Below are 19,193 nucleotides of genomic sequence, written 5' to 3' on the forward strand. Positions count from 1 at the left end.
GGCTCGCGTGGAACAGGGCTCAGTCCCTGTGCGATTTGTACCACGCATGCGTTGAAACACTTTTTAATTAAATCTTTCTTATACAATAGTCATACAAACAATCACGACTAATAACCATAGACTGTATATTATTAATGCAATGAAGTGTAAACGTACATAAGTGTCCTTTCGAAGACGGAATGACAGTTCTTCCAACCACCACTGCTGTATACCACTATAGTAGCTACATGCTACCGGCAGTAAACACGTCATCTTAGCTGGCAGTGTTGTTAAATTCTTCTCAAAATTGCACAGGGACTGAGCCCTTTTCCACGCGAGCCCAACACAGTGCAACTTTTTCCTGAATGCAGATAGTTTATCATGTACCAAAAAGACATGGCACTCCTTTCCATAGATCATTTCATTATTTTTAATATTTTTTAGATATTTCCCTGCTTTTTTCACACCTACTACGCTAACCTTTTCTCTAGTCTCTCTATTTCCAAAGTGACAGATAAAATCTCTTACTTTTGACCCAAACAGGTGTTACTTTATGTGAATGTATACATTTTGAAATGGTTTCCTAACAAATGTCCTTGGTAACTTTGGCCCAAAGTAATCTGTGATAAACAGTATACTATGTTTCATCAGATTATTTATTATCATCAAAATAATCCAGCAATTATGTTTTTTAGTACTCGATCGAATTTAAGATGTGTAAGCTCAGATCAATGAGGCATACAGGCCATAAATAACAAATAGACAAAACAATTGTATTATTCATAAGAATTTAAGTTAATAAAAACATCTAAAACAAAAAATAAATGTATTATTTAAATTTGTATGATAAGTATTAATGGAACGGTCATTTTGTCAGTCATGACAGACTGAGAAAGTAATTTGTCCCCAGGGCCATACAACTACAATGCTTCACTAAAGAGAAGAAGAGAGAGAGACTTCTCTACATAGTCTGTCTGCCTCTCCTCCCTCTCCACCACTTCCACTACCTCCTTTAATAACAGTTATGTACTGACTGTCCACTGGCCCACTGTTTACTGTTTACACTGTTTACTGGCTATATTAGCCCATATATGCACAATCCCTCCCTCCCTCCTCCCGCCATCCTGGACTGAGGTCTAACATAACTTAATACATGAACAATGGCTGTAACCCTATTACTTCAAACTTCTAATATTGACTTTTGATCTCTTATATTGTCCATATTTAATGCTGGTCTCTAGACTTTATCCTTGCACTATTGGACCTATTTGCACTACCACCATGACACACACTCTCATACTGAATCACAGGGTCAGTCCCTGCCCTATCACTGCAAGCGTCTCATGCTTATACATCCCTTAGTACATTCATGTGGATTTTTTATTTTTTTATTTATTTAGTATTATTATTTTTTTATTTATTTTGTATTTTTTTATTTTATTGTCCATGCTATTCATGTGGAGTTACTATTTTAATGATCCTGTTTGTGATGTATGTGTATGTTGTGTGTGATGTCTTAAGCTACGGGGACCTTGAATTTCCCCTTGGGGATCAATAAAGTATCTGTCTATCTATCTATCTATCTATCTATCTATCTATCTATCTATCTATATATATATCTATCTATCTATCTATCTATCTATTTTTACTGGGAACAAAAAATTGTTTAACATGACTTTGAACACAACAGGATTAAACAATGAGATGGGTCTTCCCCTCTCCTACAAAAACAGATCGTGCCTTTTGTCTGTCAATGCGTGAATATGTTTACATTTAGGCTATTTTACAATATATTTTTTCAGTCAGTTAAGCCAAATAATTGGGTGACAAAAAACATGCATATAAACTATTAATTTTACATATAGACTATTAATTTTACAGGCTAACAAATACAGTGTGGATAAACTCTTCATTTAAAAAACAATGAATGCATATCCTGCCAATCAGATTTAGCACCACCCACAGGGGAAAATCGGAATATCAAGTGGTTTTTTTGATTTCCGTGTAAGAACGGGAAAACCAAAAATCAAGTCATAATTTTGTTTTTTTGTTTTTTTCTAAAAAAATGGAAAAAGGAGTTGTTTTCTACTTTTTTTGTTTTCATATGTGAAAACAAAAACAAATGATCGGATGATACAAGAACCCTGGGTCAGTGTATCTTTTGGTCATTCAATTTTCATTTCATAAACAGAAATTAAAAAACGAAATGGTTATTTGATTTTCGTTTTAAAATACTGTTAATATTGCTGTGAAGTTAGGCTGCTTTTCCTTTTCGTCAGTTTAGTTTTGCATTCTAAGTTTAGTCAGTTTCTGGTTCAAACCATTTTTTTCAGTTACACAAGGCCTAAACAAGTACTGATTATAAGGCTAATAACTCAGCAACCACCAAGTAGCAATTTTGCAGAGTTATTGCATCATGATTGTTTCTGTAGTTTCTGGCTGTTCAGTCAGCTTTTACGGGAAGTTCATATTGTTATGAATGTCACTGTCAAGCTGACTTTAGTCAAGTTTCTATCCGAATGTAGCATAAATTTTGACCAAAATGCCATTAATGTATGTATTTGTGAACCATTTTCTTTATTTTCTGAGCCCACAACTTATGTTCAACAAAGAGTTGAAAGCACACTGAATTGCCATTCCTTGAGTCTTTTTCTTTAAATCAAGAGCGCCATTTAGTGGGCTCAGAAAATAAAGAAAATGGTTTACGAAGCTTCATGAGGCTTTATTTGGCCATCACTAGTTTCAAACCAGTACTGTCACTAATATTAGTATATTTAAATATGTTTTATGTGTATCTCCCTGTGACAGATGCATCTTGTGTAACTCCTCCTACTGTTAGACAGACAAGCTAGCGGGGCAATTTCTAACTTTTTGGGGACCATAAAAAGGGCCTTTTTCTTAAGAAAGACAGCACTGTTGTTGCCAACTTGGGCTTTGTTTGTGGTTTGACTGAGTCACTTCTAGACATTAATCTTTAGATGAATTTAAATAAAAAGTTTGATGATTGATCATATAATCATTTTCAAAATATTCAAAACTGTTACTGTGTTATTCCTGTTCAAAAGGCAGCAATATGGATTGTGGTGGCACCTGGATCGTGTTTGCAACTGCTGCCGTGGTCCTGCTCAATGCCCTGCTATGCCCTGCACTACTATTAATATTTTTATTATTTAGTCATAATTACCTAATTATCTCTATTGTTACTATGACACTATTCATCATGCCAACTGCTATAAATATGAATCATATTTGTATATTGTGTATTGTGTATCAGTGTCTCTGTGTCCCAACCGGCAGCAGCAGATGGCCGCCCACCAAGAGCTACGGTCTGCCTGTGGTTTCTGCCTGTTTAAAGGTCCCATGGCATAAAAATTTCACTTTATGAGGTTTTTTAACATTAATATGTGTTCCCCCAGCCTGCCTATGGTCCCCAATTGGCTTGAAATGGTGATAGGTGTAAACCGAGCCCTGGGTATCCTGCTCTACCTTTGAGAAAATGAAAGCTCAGATGAGCCGTTCTGGAATCTTGCTTGTTATGAGGTCATAACAAGCAAGGTTACCTCCCGTTTCTCTGCTTTGCCCGCCCAGAGAATTTGGCCAACCCATGGGAGAGAGACATCATGGCTTTCAAACGAGAAAAGTGGCAGTTGGTCAAGGCCACACCCCCACCCTCCACCTTGCCCCTCCCTCTCTCCTCCTCAATAGCTACAGACACAGAAATGGCACATCCTAAGGAAAGGTCATTGTGGGACTGGCTCTAGTGGCTGTAATTCTGCACCAAAGCTGAATTTTGGGAAAGAGACTTCAGATATAGTATTAGGGGACCACTGAGGCCTATATAAAAGCATCCAAAGAGCACCATGTCATGGGACCTTTAAGAGAAGTTTTTCCTTGCTGCTGTCCCACCAATGCTTGCTCTTGGGGGGGATTGTTGAGTCTCTGTAAAATAATAGTGTGGTCTAGATCTACTTTATCTATAAAGTGTTTGAGATTAATTCTGTTATGATTTGACTCTATAAATAAAATGTAATTGAAACTGAATCAATACCGATTAATCATCAATAATACTTTAATCAACAAACCCCAATTGTCCAACTACAACTACAAGCATAAAGGCAAATGGGCAAGTACACAGCTTACAAATATCAAACTTATCTATTTACAGAATAAAATCCTCCTACTTGAGATGGCGATTTAGGTGTGTCTGTCTGATAAATTCAGCAGGGTCCTCCGAGTTGAGCAGGCCATTATGTCCCTCTTCAAGGAATTTGAGTGTGGCTCTTGGGAATTATCTTTCTGTTCCGTGTTGCAATGAACACAAAGGTAGTGTGTTACTCGTCCAGAGAGGTGAAGAACTGCTAATTAAAAGTACAAACGTTTGACTGAATATATTGTCTTTTGTAGCATCTGTAGTTGCAGTTGAAGACAAGGGTGAAACATTGTGCAACCCTTTTATCTGCTGGGTGAAGTTGCACAAACCTAAAGAGGACACAAGGTTAGACCTGCAACTTCTGGAGTTTTTTTGGCCAGGTGCTCCAAGCTGTGCCTCTCTTATCTTTGTTAAAGAGTCCACATGGTAAGGTTCTAACATGGTCAAATCCATATTTTGTTATAGTTTGTTACCAAGCTCCAATAATTGAGTAATAAAGTACACACATATGAGTAGTATCTGGGTCAGTGTATATTTTGTCATTCAATTTTCATTTCATAAACAGAAATTAAAAAACGAAATGGTTATTTGATTTTCGTTTTATAATACAAAATCTGAAATTGAAATACAAGACATTTTTTCCTTTTCATGGTAAAAAGGGGATGAGAGAAATTTAAAATATGCTTTGATTTTCATTTTCTATTTCATATAACAAAAAATAGAATCACTCGAAAGACCACCGGTGCTGGGTCTAATATTAGCTGCTGCCTGCTGCCATTTTCTTCAAGTAGCAGCTAGCTAGCAGCTAGCCATCAGCCCGTTGTGACCATAGGTTGTAACCAAGGGGGTAAGCGAGCGTATGGCAAGCGTAGCTCCTATGGCGCCATTTTGATGCTAACAAGCACTCACCCCCCTTTAGCATTCCATTGACTGCCATTCATTTTGACGTCACTTTGACAGTGAATAACTTTACATCTGAAGCGTTTAAAGATTCTATTTGTCCATTGTTTATTTCTAAAGAAACATGACAATGTATAAAAGGCTCCATTACCTTGTATCTCATGTTATGGCTCCTTAACAGACGTTTTTGTAAAAATAGGCTAACGATTGTGTCATAAATACGCATAGTATTTGTCGCATAGTAGAATAATTACCGTATAGTACAGGAGAAGCTCGCAAGCAGTTTCAACTTACATTAGCTGTTTAAGTTTAATTACTAATGTTAACTAGCATGTTAGTTAACAATAATTAGCCTGTGCCTATGTTATCTCCTTACATATACCTACCCTCTCTGTCTCTGCAAGATTCGGAATGATTGAGATTTCTCTTGGCACAGCTACCAGAAGACTTACAACTTTCAGAACGGTTGCTCACGTGACATCTACATCTTCAAGCTCAGTTTGAGGCTGCGCAGTAACGCTCAGCTTTTCACCGGGAAAGTGCTTCTAATATCCTTCACTGGTCTCCGTCCTGAGCAACGGGATCTATTGGTCCATTCTATATACTGTCTATGGTTGTAACGCTGGTCCCCGGTGCTGACTGATTCTGGTCAGCATGCAAAGCTTGTGTGACCCGCACTAGCTAACATTAGCTGGGTATCAGACAAATCTGCCGAGCTCGTGTTTTATTCATGGGTGTATTAAGGTTTTATTTCCTTTGGCAGATAGTGATATGGTTTAATGCACTATTCCAGGGAGGCTAGCTAGTTGCTTTTAGTCTGAGTCTGTAAGATAACCAAACTTAATGTAAATATAACATGCAAATAGGGAAATAAATTTGTAACGTTACATATAAAATAAAGTCCCCTGAAATAAATAAAAGTAAAACATATGTATTACTATTGAACTATATTGACTAATTTATGTATTTATATGTATTGCCTCATTTATTCATTTCAGGATGTATTTCATAGTCATAATTATGTATATTTATGTAAAGAGGTGCAAAAAAAACGGACGATCAGTCGCTCAGGAAGTTGGAGTAGGTTTCCCTCAACTGCAGAATCAGACACTGCAAAGCGGAAGCTAACTTCAGCGTTCTGTCAGATGAGTCCATACAGTCTATGGTCACATCATGTTTGAGCCATTTTCAGTGCAAAACCTCATATTTCTTGCAGAAAATCCCTGTGAGATTTCTGGGACCAAGCAGTTAGGCAAGAGGAGTCACAAGAGGATTTCAAAAAAGGTGTTTTTATTTTACCCACAAAATCATTACAACAAAATAGAGATAAAGTTTGGGCCCTTAAAAGAGGTCAAACAAACAGACCGAACTTAAGCTCTGAACATAACAAACTCAAAAATACAACTGACTAAGGGGACTTATATACTGGCAGACCAGGTTTGACACCCAGGGGAAGACTAACAATAACACTAATACATAAACTACAAATAACAACAACAAAAAAACTAAACACTTATTCCAAAATAAATGTAATCTTAATTAACATTAACCAAATAAATGTACAAAATACAATACAAATAAAAACTCAAAACTCAAATATCAAAACAAAAAAACAACAGTTGAAAAACGAGCAGTTTTCCAATTAATTTTAATATGTATGGACATTGGAAAAACGGGAAAACAAAGCTCATAGTTTTGCTTTTTCGTTTTTGGTTTGAAATGAAAAACGAAATATCCACCCGTTTTTTCGTTTTTGGTTTAATTCGAAAATGATTCAATTATACTTTAGTACCCTGACCTGAGTAATCCAAAGTTTTGCCTGTGCTGAAAGCAACACTGGTACACTCACTGGCGCTGCTGCCTTGGAAATGACAACATCCGGTCTCAGAATATAAAAAAGGCCTTTTTTCATTTCTGTTTTCGAGTGATTTTATTTTTTGTTATATGAAATAGAAAATGAAAATCAAAGCATATTTTAAATTTCTCTCATTCCCTTTTGACCATGAAAAGGAAAAAGACCTTTGTATTTCAATTTTCAAATGTTGTATTTTAAAACAAAAATCAAATAACCATTAGTTTATCAAAGGAAAATTGAATGACCAAAACACACACCTATCTGCTTGCTAACCAGCATATTTTTTCAGAGGAAACCCATCATCAAAGAAAGAAAGTAAACACAATATGAAAGTATCTGATAAAGACTACCATGCCGTGGGATTGCCATCCTCTCCATTTCCCTTAGCTTCCTCTTCAGCAGTCCCCAAACATTTTATCACAATCAGCCACGAGACATTGAGTGTGCTCTTTGATGCTTTGGTAATCCCACCGAGGATAATGACAAACATGTAGAGTGGTTGAGCTGTGTGACGTTCTTACACACACAGTCCTCGTGTTCACTAATCCTGGTTTTGCATGTGTACTAGAGCTGTCAGTCTTGCTCTATAATACCATTAGAATTTCATTTGTTATTTTTTTTAATATTAGAATAATATTTTAATATTTAAGGCTCAGCCTGTTCTTAATATGTACTACACTACTCAGGCATATGCATTGTCAATGCCACTATTCACCATTTGGTTGTTGTTATACGTTCTGTCCACTAGAGGGACTTCCAACATCAGCCTGGCCTTGAAGGGGACCTACGTCATGACGCATTGTATTTCTAGCACGGCGCTCTCTGTATACATTATTTTCCACCATACACAGCGACAAACCAAAAAATCAACAGAGAACTCTGTAATAAAACATTATGTAACAAGTGTATTGAAGCGGCTCTGTTGTGAAGGTTAACGTTGCTCGGTTAGCACAATTACATCATGTTAGAAAGCACAGCCGAAACAATTTGTCATAAACTAAGTAATTTGTTGACTGAAAAAGATTGTTCCTCCTAGATTTTTGTTTCCTGCTATTTGCAATCTAATTGGAGACGAACAGCCAATCAGAACTCACCTTTTGATTGTGCGATTGGTTGTTTTTGTGGCACACTTGTAACGCTGTGAAAATCTGAGCGAGCGTGTCTAGAGTTGAGCGCGCAGAGAAGACGTTGATAGCGAGCGAGACATGACCGGAGCAGCAGCGTCTACCTGCGAGCAGAGAAAGACATGCAAATACATTTATTGTGCACGAAATAGGTTTTTGTTTACTCAAACTAAATTATTTTTTGTGACTGTAAATTTCTGTTCAAAATGCAATGTAATGTGCTTGCAAAATATAGTTCTCTGTGCTCAAAACATACAATTACTCGCTCAGGAATGTGACACATATATAACGCCATATCACTCTCACTCACGCAACATGACATGAGAAGAGGGAGATTAGCTAACCTTAGTCAACCTATTTATATATATATAAAAAAAAAATTACATTCGAATAGTATTGATTTTTTTAAATTTTCAAATTATATTCGACTTTCGGAATTTGTTCCAGCAGCCCTAATATGTACTGAATAAAGCATGTTGGGAAGCATGGAGTTGTCTCAAAGGGAGTATGCACAGGTACGGAGGAGAAAGACAATCATGTAAACACTGTCCCCAGTGCATTATGGATTTTGTTTTTAGAGAATTTTTTTCAGATGTTCAGTACTTCCAGGCTAACTTGAGATACACAAAGTTTTAAAAGCAGTTTATTGGGTGATCTCTAGCACACCGTTCAGAGTGTGGGCTTCATGTATAATGAGTCCTTGCCAGCAGCCTGGGTCATCAAACCTGTGGCCCTTTTCTCTGTGCCATCACCTTCCCTGTGTATCTGCACATTTTAATGCATTAAAAAGCCTGAAAAATTATCTTTAAAAAACCCAATAAAAAGCTATTTATCTTTCAAAGTGACTGTCGAGGAGAGTTCCTGAAGTCTCTTAAAGTTCTGACAGGCTGTAGTCTGCTTTTCCATTGTTCTTCACACATTTCATTTCTTTACTTTTTTGTCTTTGTTTCACCATCTGTGTATTATTTAGTTGAACTCAATGTTTTTCATTCAAAAGGTGCTAGAAACCCAGGTGTTTACTTGGCAAAAAAGGTTTGACCTTCAATACTAATTTCCAGGATTAAGTTTTGTATGGCATTTTCTGTAAAAAAGAAAAAAGGTTCTGTCTCAAATTTGCCATTCCTCCTTCAATAAATACATACATAAGTCAAGATTCAAGAATAAATATTTCATGTTGACTGAAGATAACAAAAGATAATACCCTCCTTTAACATCTTTCCATGTCTACACAGAGAGGGTGTGTTATTAGTTTGTAATGGGTAATTGAAGACAAAAAAACATTTTGTTATACCCCAAATCCTGCTACTGGATATGTACTAATCTGGATCAACAGAAGCAGATATCCAGGATAAAGCCTGATCTCACAAGCCCACGCTTGGATTGACGGCACCCCTTCATTCTTCCATCCTCTTAAAAAATAATCTGTCTGGCTATCATTAAACTAGTCTGGACCCAGCTTCTTATGTGCTTATCTATACCATTTAGGATTGACCCATTTCTCAGAACAAATAATCTTGGGCTGAATGGAACCTGGGTCCCTGCAATCCAACACAGGTTATTTTACCTTGTGGTTAATCCAGTTCAGCCTGTTTAAACTCCTATAAGGAAATTAAAAAAAAACCCTGCTGAGGTTAGGTTGTTAATGTTATATAATGTAACTAATAACTTATTGTTTCCTGCTCTGTATGGTGCCTTCTGTCTGTGTCACTCTCTCCCCCTTCTTCTACTCTCACAGGATTTCATCCTCATTCAGCTTATTTTTTATATTAGATATTTATGGGTACGTCTTTGATGTTTTTATTCGTCTGCGTCACTCTGAAATCTGAACTTTAATTTGAACCAATCCGGTCCTCGTGCATCACAGAGGAAGGGCAGACAGAGAGAGAGACAGTGAGAGAAAGTAAAAGCTGTGTCAAGCAAAGGGTGCAGTGGCATTATTATAAAAAAAAGCTAAGACCAAGAAAAAAATGAAAGGAGGGAAGTTAGTAAAGAAACAGAGTCACAGAGTCCTGCCCTGAGACTGTTAGAACCAATTACAGCCCAGCTAATTGGACTTGTTTTGGAGATAGGATAGTATTTTTGTCCAATTCAAAGATAGTGAGAGGGACAGGTACATTGATTTGACATACAAAAGAGAGAGAGAGAGAGAGAGAGAGAGAGAGAGAGAGATTTGACCATGTGGTAACCAAAGCCCTGCATGTTTTTAGCCGAGCTAGCAGTGTGGCTCTAGAGTCAACAATAGTCATGTTTCCATCTAATTGTCAAGCGAATTTTAAGCAAACTTTTAAAATGTCACAAAAAAGTTTCATCACAAGTGGACGTTACGCATGGTTGTAGATTGCAAACCGGCTTGCTAAATCAAAGAGTTTAGAAGCTAAGTTCTTTGACTAAATGGAGAGAGGTAGCGTTGTACAAGTTGGCCACCTGTGCAGAATACAGGGTTGTGGCAGATACGCGGTGTGCAAGGCTATGCAATTCAAGCTGTTGAACCAATTCGTCAATTTACCCGACGTGACTGAGGCACAGGCAATAGCGCACCGCAACTGCACTACGCACCTTGTGCCACAAGCGCACTGAATGGGACCCATTTCCCGATCCTTCCCCTATCCGATGGATACCGGGACTATAGTCCTGTGAGTTACATGTTTACTAGGTCACAACTTATTCGGCAAAGCTGTTTCCATCTCCCATTTTGCGCATTAACTCTTTTTCGAAAAAGGCAAAAACCACCTCAAGTGAGCGTAAAAACGTTTTTGCGAATTAAAGTACGTTTTTTTTAATTCTGCCGTTTCCACCAACATTTTCTAATGCACTACTTTGTTCCAGAGTGAAATATCTGAAAAGAATATTTGATGGAGTGCGTGAAATTTGGTACAGACACCTAAGATCCCTACCGGATGAATCCTAATGACTTTGTCGATCCCCTGATATTTGATGTAGGCAATAGCAGATTACATACAGTGGTCGTTAAAAAACATTTATAATTCTACAGATCTACTTGGTGGATTGGTTTAAAGTTTTGTACAGACATTCATGGTTCGTAGACATTGAACCCTACTGACTTTGGTGTTGTATTACACCAAGTAATAATTCCATTGAGTATCATTTGGGAACAATCCAAATTTCTACTTACCCAGTGTATTTTAAGTAAATTTCAGCCAAATAACTCAAATGTACATCAACTAAATTACTGCCGATTGACCATAGCATACAGTTGTTTCCTTGAATGTGCAATTTTACCATTACTGACACCTATAAATGGAGACATCATGTTCAGTTTGATAGATTATATATTGTATGCCAGTTTTAATTATCTGTGAGTTGAGTCGGAATGAATGGAAACCACTGCCAGTCTGGAGGGTAAGAAGGAACACATTAAAAAATGCCATACACCAAAGTATACTTTGGAAATTGGTTGGCAGTTATTTACAATATTTGTAATCGGCAAAGATGGGCTACAATAAAAAAATATATAAATAATTTTAAAAAAATCCTATCAATCAAATATTAATCATATCTCTCAAACTATTTTTCACAATTTCACCCTAATACAGTGTCTAGATATTCCATAATAAGTAAGGGTCTTAACTAACTGAGAGAAAGCTTTTTAAAGTATTTATGAAGGTTTTTGAAGTGCATTCTTACCCTCCTCTGTTTCAGTGGAGAACAAGGACAAGAGGGAGGGCTGAGAGAAACAGGAAAAGTAAAGGAGTTGGCAGTGGCCTCAGCTAACAGTACAGGCGTGTCAATAAGACGTTACACATGATGCAAAGTGACAGTGAGCTGTGGTTATATTTAGCGTAGAAAACAAGCACCAGAATACGAGCATAAATCAGGACTGAACTTAATCTGAAAAACAGCTGCATCGTTCAATATGATTGGTGTGCAGTTTTTGGATGGCGACTTAATTATGTTTTGTCAAAGTTCAGACTTTTGAGGTGCATATCCAGGAAGTGACTAAGCATCTAATTATGCACAGAGCAGGCAGAGAGCTGCTCTCACCACCTGACTGATTTGAATAGGCCAACAAACTGATGTATATGTGTGTAACCGAGAGAGGACAGAATGCATCTAACAAAAACGGGTATGTATTAACATTTCTCTAGAGAGAAGAAACAGAGGAAGAGCGCTGGATCCTTTCCTTTAATCAATTACAATGGTAATTAACAGCAGATAAGCAGTCTGATGGAACCCGTTCAGTCCAATTATACATGGTAATGGCCTCCAGTCCTGTTGTGCTTCACTTATTTATTTTACTATCTGCCTCTCAAAATTATACATTTGTGATTGTTACTGTTTTCTGTGTCTGGGAAATTGATTTATCATTTAGGGAAAAGCCATAAGCATATAAAGAGATTGTCTCCCACCCACAAAGCATTTCACTGTGGAGCGTGGGGATGAATAGAAAGCAAGAAGAGCTGTTGTTTGGGGCTTTCTGGACAAAGAAGATGACAATGAAACAAAGGACAAACCAAATATTCTTGGCTTGTGACTTCAATTGTACATAACTGCATTACTTTATTGCATTTCACTGCCATTGTTGCTGTATTCTGCAACTCTGAAGTCAAAGAAAGGAAGGTACAGAGACTTGTCTTATGACTGGTCACTCCCAGAATATGTGCCAGTGGTTGGCTTCCTGAAGCCCACACTATTTTAATAAATAAAGTCTTATTTTGCTCCTTCACTATGAATCACTTACACTTGAATATGTGTTACAAAGTTATAGATGTTTGGAAGTACAGTAGTTTTTCTTACTATTTCAGGCAGCTATTGGTTTCCATAATTTGTAATTTGTAGTCAATGTGCTTGAACATTTTCCAAACCACAGGAATGATCTTTGATTACTGACTAAAATATCTTTATGGGAATTAGATTTTTCACAGTGTAATACAAGTCAGTGGGATTCCTAACTATGTCATTAAAATGGCTTGTGCAGCTTTTTAAATCCAGTAATGTTTCCTCATTATCTTGTTTGATGAGTTACAGTAATTTAAAAGCTTTTGGCCCTGAAAGTGTGTGTAGGTGTGTGTACGTGTGATTACACTGAGCTGCAGCTGAAATGGAGGACAAAGGTGCTTTACCTCACATGACTGCAATCAGAAAAACATAACTGGTGGGGACGAGAATTCACACACACATAACCGAGTCATTCAGCAGTATGACTTTGCTTGACACACACACACACACACACACACACACACACACACACACACACACACACACACACACATAAGCTCAAACACACATAGTGAGACAATAGATTGTGTGGCATTTATGGTGGAGTGATTGTCCATGCATACACAAACCTATCATTATCCAATTATGGTTTTTGAATGAACATTGTGTCTTTTTCTTTCTGCTTCTGCACAAAGAAATATATCCCCAACTATTTCTTTGTTGACATCCTTCACAGAATACTTCAGTTCACAGGTATTTTTCTCTCGGTCACAGTAATAAAAGGGAACATGTCTGGTATACTGTTCTACTGCTGTCTCTCTACATACAGTCACATTTTGGCTAAACGACTCTGACATGAACAAATTGACAAAGGGACAGTCATCCCTTCCAGCACGGAAACAATTTTTTATTTCCAAGAGCGGGAGAAAACGTTAGCATAGCTGTCACAGACCATCACAATGTGTCACACTCACGCAGGACAAGATTACCAAACTGGCGATAGCAGGGAATCCAGAAGTCAGCCAAACGTTAGCCTACAGGACAGGAACACACAGTCAATGGGCTGGATTCACAAGCCAGTTTTTGCAAAATGTCCACACCAAATGGAATGCAAATACATTTAACACAAGTTGTCGTTAGCAATATATCCCAATTAATGCTTCAACTATTATGTGCTTTATATATGCTGACCGTTGCATGGAACTTTACTATTGTGCCATCTCCATGACAGCTAAGCACTCTAAACTCTAACTCCGAACACTGTGAGATGTGGTTGAAAGATACAGAAAAAGCTAGTAAATGGACATTAATTTAGGAACTGTGTTTTTATTAGCTTGCATTCTGACACACAAAAACATCACAAAGGGAAACTGATAGAAGAGTACTGGTTTGTTTAATGAAAAACTTTCTGAATTTATGAATTCCTTCTCTTTTTTTCACCCATCTTTAGCCCAATGTTTTGTGCCATAATTATTTTTTGCAATGCTTCTTCCTATGTGCCGTTTGTACCAGTGACCACACCTCTGTCCTGAACTACTGGGTTCATTGCATATTTCTTCATGAGAATTGTAAAATGTTTTGACAAAGTTTTTTCTGCCTAAAACATATGATGAAAATAGTAATGGATAAAAATGACACATTGACACCACATATGTTGAAACAGTTTCAAAGAGGTGTTGATACAAAATTATGGTCACTTTGGAGATGTAGTTTGTGTTGCTGTCGAATTGTACTGTATTATACAGAGAGGTGTTTCAGTTATGGTAGACTGAAATGCATCATGCAAAAATGTATTTTTTTATTTACCAGACAGCTTCTTTGTTAACAAGCTGAAGGCTCACCAGGCCACTATCTGACACATACATTCTAACAAGGCTACACAACTTAAAAGGTTTCACTGATCCAAACCAGCCTTCTTACCTCTCACTGCAGAATGTTTCTGCCCAGCCATTTTTAAATCCTCACTCTGCAGTTCATCTTTTTCTTTCTCACATGGTATCATTGCCCAAATTGGATCTGTGATAGAGCTGTTTATCTACAGTTGCTCCATGTTAATTTTGAATCCATCTCGGAGTAAGACCACATAACATGATTATACAATCATGTTATGTGGTCTTATTCCGTACAATATTTGAAAGTTCTGACATTTTCAAATCTTATGTAAACAGTTAAAGGAATATTGTTGGTTGGATTCCCATTCTGCCAACAAGGCAAAATACCAACAATGGTTCTATAAAAAATAATCTACCAATGGATGATCTAAGTATCATAATACAGGACAAAATGATGAGTATGAGCAGTAGAATTTATAATGAACCTCAGTTCTCCAGGGTTAACAGAATATGAAGTGTGAAGACAGCGGGTAGAGACATGTTCGTAAATAATGTCTCTCTCTGACGTAAATAGTACCTGTACTGTCTTATAACATCCAAGTCACACAAAGTAAATTGTAATGTCTCTCTCTCTCTCACACACACACACACACACACACACAGGCACACTGCATTTATTTATGATGTTTCGGTATTTATTTCATCCTACAAAAGGACAATACATAATGTAAGACCATTGTAAACAAAATGTAATACTTTGTGAATGAAATTTAAGACTTTTAAGGCCTTATTTTTAGAATATTGAATTTAAGACTTTTTAAAGACCTTTAAGACCCCGCGGGAACCCTGTATAAAGAACATTGGGAGGAAGTCGGGGTGGATGGATGGGTCAAACAAACAGGACTTTTACCTAGGAGACTGCGGTTTGTGTCCCGTGTAAAAGCAAAAGTCAAGGTTATTATTTTCATTTAATAATTTTTAACAAAAGTTTACTTACGTAACGTACTTAACATACATATGTTACTTAAAACGCCCATATTATGCTCATTTTCAGGTTCGTAATTGTATTTTGAGGTTGTACCAGAATAGGTTTATGTGGTGTAATTTTAAAAAAACACCATATTTTTGTTGTACTGCACATTGCTGCAGCTCCTCTTTTCACCCTGTGTGTTGAGCTCTCTGTTTTAGCTACAGAGTGAGGCATCTCACTTCTGTCCCATCTTTGTTGTGAGTCGCACATGCGCAGTAGCTAGGTAAGAACTACTAGCTAGAAACTAGCACTGCTAGCGGTTAGCCACCTCATTTTCAATGGCAAAACACTGCTACAACACTATAGAACTACTTACATGTATTCCACGCAAAGTTGGAAGTGCGCCGCGTTTAAAAGAAGTCTCCAGGATAAGTGTGGGACTACGGATGGAAATTAGCCCTTGGCTACAATCTGGCATGTTTACATGCATGTATTCCATTTGTTCATTAACATGCACTGTCCCAATCAAATAAATGAAATGAAATGAAATGTGATGAATGTTGAAATTCCATGACAATCTATCCAATAGTTTGAGACATTTCACACAAAAGAACACATTTTGACCTGCTGGTGGTGCTAGAGGAAAAGTCAGGGAATTACCAAAATCTTTAGAATCCATCATCAAGAGCCACAAATGTCTGTACCAATGTTTCTGCTAATTGGATGAAATGACTGTTGAAATATTTCGAGTGGTGGAGCAACCATTCGATATTGTCACCCCTTGAGCTATGCTACTAGCATGGCTAAAAATGTTTCATAGAAATTATGAATGATTGCAATGAAATGGGGAAATATGGAGAATATTTACACAAACATACAAACTCTTTATTCAGACAATGATTAATTTCCCAATCATTCATCCAACACACATGCAAAGTGTATCTTGTCTGCTGTACTGCAGCAAATGAAGAAATCTGACTTTTCAAAGACGTGATGTAACCATGTGAAACATCCTCTCGTCCAATCAACTTTTGAAATGAGCACCTCCAGCAAAAGTGCATGTCATAGGAGGACTGAGACCCATCTACATCAATTTGATTTGAGACAAATGAAACAGGACAACACAGAAGATTAGAGAAAAGAAATGAGAGAGGAGATGAGAAGGAGACAAGAAAGGCCTGAAAATTACAAATACAGTGCAGGCAGTAACGAACGCAATGATGAAATGAAGAGTGAAAGAAGGGAGGAGAAAGAGATGGTAGAGGAATCTGAGTAATGAGAGAGGAGGGGTAGAAGCAAGATGGATGGTGAGATCGGGAGTGGAACAAGAAACAAGAATCACTTTGTTTAATGTGCTTTCATGAAATTTGGAAGCATCCTATTAGCAATATAATAAATTACTCTTAAAACCAGTTTGCTGTAAACAAATATTTTCTCATTTTGCCTTTCACAAAAAGAAATTAGATTAGAAGAATTCCACAGTTAATGGAGTGACCAGTCTTTATAGGAAGTCTTCCAAATTTGTTTAGAAGTATGCAGCGGACATATTGTATATTCAGTTTTTATAGATGAGGAAGAGATTGGAGAGGAGAAGCATAGGGGAAGAAAGAGTAAGGTGTGCAGAGGACTATGGGTAGATTACTGAACAGGTGGGAACAAAAGGCGCTGGTATTATCATCTGAACCATGGGCTAGTGTAATGAAGGTATGTTAGACTGGTCTGTAGAGTTAGACCAGTCTTAACTTCAGCTCCTAGACTACTAATGTTAGACTGTGACAGAAAAAAAAAGTGTTTCCAAGGGGAAAAAAATCATTATCGTACTGTCGTTTACCCCATAATCTTGAGTTTATCAATGACACTGATATTTCACAGGCACTTGCCTTGATTGAGCTATGTGTTTTTGGCAGCAAGAGACCTCTCGCTGACAACTGCATAATCATCTGTCAATCACTTCTGTCAGTAACAGTGATCCACTATATTCAGGGGATCAAATGCAGCATGTCAAGTAAATTTAAAAGGAATATTTTAAAGCAGGGATCTCAACAGGGGGTCTGGGGCCCCGAGGGGGTCCTCAGAGTCAATGCAGGGGGGCCTCCAAAGTATTGTTAATTTTTGAAAGTTATTTCAAAAATTGAAAAGTCTTAACATGAATCCAACATATTATTAGCAAATATAAATCCCCACTGCTTACTGGCCTATAGGTAAGGTAGTCACTAAGGTAGCCATCCACAGATACATTTCAGCCTAAGGATTCACTGTGCCACATGTATGTTTAACATCAAAACATGATTTATAAAATCATGCCAACCATTATTAGGCTATTGAATAGCTTAGTATTCTATTCAAAAAAGCTATGTATAAAGGCTGTAGGCCGCCCTACAAGTTGTTGTAGGCCAAGTTTAATATGCAACTTCATTTTATAAAATACAGTTTATGTAGTACGGGGTCCCTGCTCAGTCTCTTTCAGTTAAGGGGTCCTTGGCTTGAAAAAACTTTGAAGAGCCTTGTTTTAAAGGACTCTTTGGAAAATATGCACTTGTGCACATTATGTACTTTGCTTATTTTAATACTCTCATGTCTGCACGTCAAGCAGAAGAGGGGACACACTCTTGTTATGACAAAAGGTCTTAATATTTCTAGTGTTGTGGTTACTGATGTTCTCTCCGCCCACTCCTGTGTCTTCTTTTAAATGAATTTCAGTGTTTGCACTAAAGTAGAAACAAAAATCATCATTAAACACCAGCATTACTGACGCTTTATCTGTTTGTTGATGATTTGGTGGACCATTTTAGCTCTAAAACTACACATCTTATTGATGCTCCTGCCCCTGCAAAGCTCAAAGTCATCTCTAGTAAAAAAAGGACCATGTAAAAATGCCACACTGGTGAAGCTTCAGAAAAAAGAATGTCGAAAAGCCATATTCACTATGAGATTTTTAAAGATAGTATCACTATCTCAGAGCTCACTGTCCCATGGGAGGGGAGGGATGGAGGCAGCCTTCGGAGTGCAGAGGCACAGGATGGTCTGCTGTCAACTACGCCGGGGAACTTAGCTGCAGGGGGTTTGTAGGAACATCCACCCAGCGCTTCCTGAAGAGTGTGGGAGTGACTGGCACACAGTTAAAGAAGGCACTCAAAGAACTACTGCACATTTCTGCAGCTCCTCTTTTGACCCTGTGGGCCCTATGTTAACGATCTGAAAATGTGAAACGCAAGTAGCTTTGTGGGCGGATCTCGGGTGCTGTTGCTATTATACCGGCGGGATAAATGACTCTTGCACCCGACGCAACTCTAAAATGGGTTGGTCTGAAGTAGCTAGGTGTGGTTTGGGCGTAACGTACAATAAACCAGTCAAAGCGTCATCTCACATTCCCTTTAAGAGCAGGCGTGCTTGTTCCATGGCGGAATGCTATTATGATTTGCCTGGCGCGGGATCAGCGGGAGCTGTCCGGGATGCGGCAAAGTAATAAATACCCGTCTTGACCGGGTAGCGATGTTGCTGCAGCCTCTTGGGCGCATCTCCTCAAGTCTGGAGAGGATTGCTGCAGCCATGGAGCGTGGGCCTCCAAACGCAGCACCTGCTCCTGTTGTGGTGGTATGGTTTGCAAAAGTGGGAACTGCTGCGTCCGTGTAGATGAGAGAACCAAAGTGTATGCGCGTTGTGCGCACGCTACATTATGGCCAAGAATGCGCCCCTAAAATAGAAT

This window comes from Perca flavescens, chromosome 10, assembly GCF_004354835.1.
Source record: "Perca flavescens isolate YP-PL-M2 chromosome 10, PFLA_1.0, whole genome shotgun sequence".
NCBI lineage: Eukaryota > Metazoa > Chordata > Actinopteri > Perciformes > Percidae > Perca > Perca flavescens.